Raw genomic sequence first — 3,972 nt, 5'->3', positions numbered from 1 at the left:
CCTGAGGACAATCTTGGCGGTCATTCCTCAAGTGTTGCCCACCCCCTTTGAAACAGCATATCTTTCTGTCTTTTAGGGTAGGTATATTGGCCATTGAGCCTCATGGATTCCCTGTCTTCTTCACCTCTCCAGGACCAGGGTTGCCAAAGTGTGCCACAACAGCTGACCTTTCCTCACATGGGTTCTGAGACTCTTGAACTGAGGTTCTCATGTGAGGTAAGACCTTTACTACAGTCCAATGTTGTTGTTTTTTCTTTTCTTATTTTTGACGTCACCTCTGTCATATATCAAGTTTCCACATTGGGGTAGGTCTGTTCTTGCTTCTGTGATGCTCTCCTGTGCCAGTGGCTCCATGTCTTTATTGCTATATCTTTATAATAAGGAAAATGTCCTCATTGCTCTTTAAAATGTATTGCTACTGGCACCCTCTTACACATATATTGGATGATCGATATACTAAATTTCACAAAAGAACTGTAGATATTTTGGTTGGGCTATCAGAGTTTATATATCAGTTATAAGGAACATCATCTTTTTATTATGCTCTTCTATCACTAAACATACAGTACTTGGGAATTTTTTTAGAAATATTTTATAATAAAACATGCCACAAAAGTTTTACAAATCTTTTCTCAGATTTATTTATCAAAAGCTCATAATTTAATAACTTCTGTTCTACTATGAATATTTTTTCATTGTTTTAACTTACTGTAGATATATAGCACCTTATTTCATTTTTTAAATAAGCATTTATTTGTGTGTGTAAGTGTATGTCTCTATGTGTATGTGTGAGTGTGTGAGTTTGTGTGTAGGATGGGACTAGAGGACACTTTATCAGAATTGATTCTCTTCTGCTACCATGTGTGTCTCTGGAATTGAACTATGATTCTCTGGTTTGGTGGCACGCACTTTTAACCACTAAGCCATATAACTTCTCCGTCTACTGAATTTTTGTTTGTTGGCTTTTTAAGATAGGGTTTCTCTGTGTAGCCCTGGTTGTCCTGGATCTCACTTTGTAGACCGGGCTGGCCTAGAACTCACAGAGATCCATCTACATCTGCCACCATTTTAGCATTTACCATAAGTCTAANAATCTTGCTGAATTCTTGTACTTTATAGTTTGTATATTGTCTGAGTGTATTGAATTTTCNAAGAATTTTTTCTAAGTAGATTTTCTTTTCTTTTCAATTCTTACATTTCTTTTTTTCATCTCTTACTACACTGCCTAGATCAGCAAGAACAGCACTAAAAATTAAGGACAAGTCCTAAGTAATAAAACTATTACAAAGTATTGCAAACATTAAACTTTACATTTGGATAGGGATTTGGTAAGTGCTCTTTGTCATTTTGAGGGTGCTCCTTATTATTTCAAGCTTGTTTACCATAAATGGCTAATGAATTTTATTGGGTATAATCTTCTTGGATGTGTTGATATGGTTAAATATTTCTATTCCTTATTCACTGACTGGTAATTCATATGGAATGATTTTGTTTTCCCTTTCTTTACTCCTACTACCTGGAACCAAACAGAATCTCACTCTTCACACCTGCTACTTAAGGGCTCTAACACTGAGCCCTTACATCCCCAGTTCTTTTTTTCACTTTTTTTATTTTGAAAGAGGGTAGCCTTGAGCTTGTAATGAACCTTTCCTAACCTCTTGAGTATATGTAATGACAGGCCTGTGCCACCCTGACCCACTACTTTAAATGACTTTATGAAGTTGAACTCTTGTTGAAACTATGGAGCCAGCCATCTGGTTCTTTCTGTACAATGTGCTGTGTCTACTTCATTTTTTCCATTCCTATTATCACAGATCTATTTATTGACTTTAGCTGATTCCAACAGGCTACACATTGACATTAGTTTAATTTTCTTCATGAGTATTTTTGTGCTTCTAAGCATTCATAAGTTTCTCATTGTCTAGAAAAAAAAGTCAAAACGCCTTTAGCCAAATTTCAGAATTGTTTTTCAAATAATCTGTATCATTTGTAAACTTCATTCCATCTGGGCTCATTTATTCATTATCCTCCCCTAACCCGTATACCTTTCCTGTTTCTATAGCTATGCTTTTCCTCACAGACAGCACACTTTTCATCCAGAGGAGACACTATAGATTTTCTTTTTTAGTTTAACTCGTTGAATTTTCTGAAAAGTAATTAGTCATTGAAGAGTCATAGGCAAATATTAATATAGTAGATGTACATGTTATTCTATGATTACCATAGCTTCTTTGTGAGGAATGAATTTAAGGAAGCCAGGAATGGAAGATCAAGGTTAGTGAGATGGCTCAGTGAGTAAAGTTGCTTACTGCTAAGCCGGACAACCTGAGTTTGATCCCTGGAACTCACATGGTGAAAGGAGAGAAATTACTCTTGACAGTTGTCCTCTGATTCTCCAAACCCATGCTGTGTCATATGTATACACACACACACACACACATGCGCGCGCACACACACACACATGCACACATGCACGTGTGCACATGCACTAAATGTATAAAAATTAAAAGTGGAAAAATTAGTTAAGTATCAATTACAATATCCCAAATAAAAGATATGGAAACATGGACTACAGTGTGAAAATATTTACACAGGATAAGGATGTGCGTGTGTGTACATATATATATAATATGTGTGTATATATACATATACACATATACATACACTTTACATATACACACATACACATAAACATATGTATACATGTATGCACTAAGTTCATGCCTGATACCCAAGGAGGTCAGAAGAGGACACATGATCACTTGGAACTGGTGTTACAGATGGTTTTGAGATACCATATGGGTTCTGGATTTGAACCCAGGTCCTCTTGAAGAGCAACAAGTGCTCTTAATCACTGAGCCAGCTCTGCAGCCAACACTTGTTGCTTTAAGAATGAATGCCAGTCTAGCTACATATGTAGCAGAGGATGGCCTAGTTGGCCATCAATGGGAGGAGAGGCCCTTGTTCCTGTGAAGGTTCTATATCCCAGTATAGGGGAATGCCAGGGCCAGAAAGTGGGAGTGTGTGGGTTGGGGAGCATGGGGAGTTGGGAGGGGATAGGGGAATTTTGGAGGGGAAACTAGGAAAGGGGATAACATTTGAAATGTAAATAAAGAAATTATCTAATAAAAATAATAATAAAAGAATGAATGTCAGGACCAGGAAAGAAGAATTGAGGACAACTCCCAGGCATGGGGCTTTTAAAATGGTCTGGATATATAGGACTGAAACTGTCTAGGCCCAAGATTCTAGGGGGAAAATGGAGACTAACGGGAGCTAGCAGGGAGAAAATAAGGGGCAGAGGGTTGAGGGGAGAGATGCTTAATACATACCTGTATCAAAATTCATTGTACAATGAATATATTCAATGAAACTTTAAAATCGGCAAGAGCAGATGGACTTCTTTACTCCTGCCTCTGAAGTTCATACAGTTACACCTCTATATAGATTTACTGAACACCACAGCTTCTTGAACTGTGGGTTGTGAACTGTATGGAGTCACACATCTAGGTGTAGGTTGTTGCAAAGAAAAAAATGCCAATAAGAAAAGGCTTCTGAGATGAAATGCCTGACGATGTATTTGAAATTGTATAATGAATCCAAGGTGGTTTGGGCAGCACTTAGCCATGTCATATTCGGTGACGTCATTGCAGACTTGTTTCTGAACACAAGGTTCATGCGTTTTGCATTGTATGTGTTGTTAAGACCCAAACACCAGTGAACCCAGCATAGAATCCCTCAGCTTGGATTTGTGAATATAGTATGTTGTGGACTACAGCATATGATGTTTTACTGTACACATGAAGTTTCCTGTTCATAAACTAATATCATAGTTGTTGGGGGTTTAAAATTTGTTATTGTTTTCAAGACAGAGTTTTTCTCTATAGTCCTGGCTGTCTTGGAACTTGCTCTGCAGACCAGGCTGGCCTAAAACTGTATGTGCTACCACTGCCCAGTATAGTTTTATTACAC

This window comes from Mus pahari, chromosome X (assembly GCF_900095145.1).
Source record: "Mus pahari chromosome X, PAHARI_EIJ_v1.1, whole genome shotgun sequence".
Classification (NCBI taxonomy): domain Eukaryota; kingdom Metazoa; phylum Chordata; class Mammalia; order Rodentia; family Muridae; genus Mus; species Mus pahari.
This window is presented reverse-complemented; position numbering follows the sequence as displayed.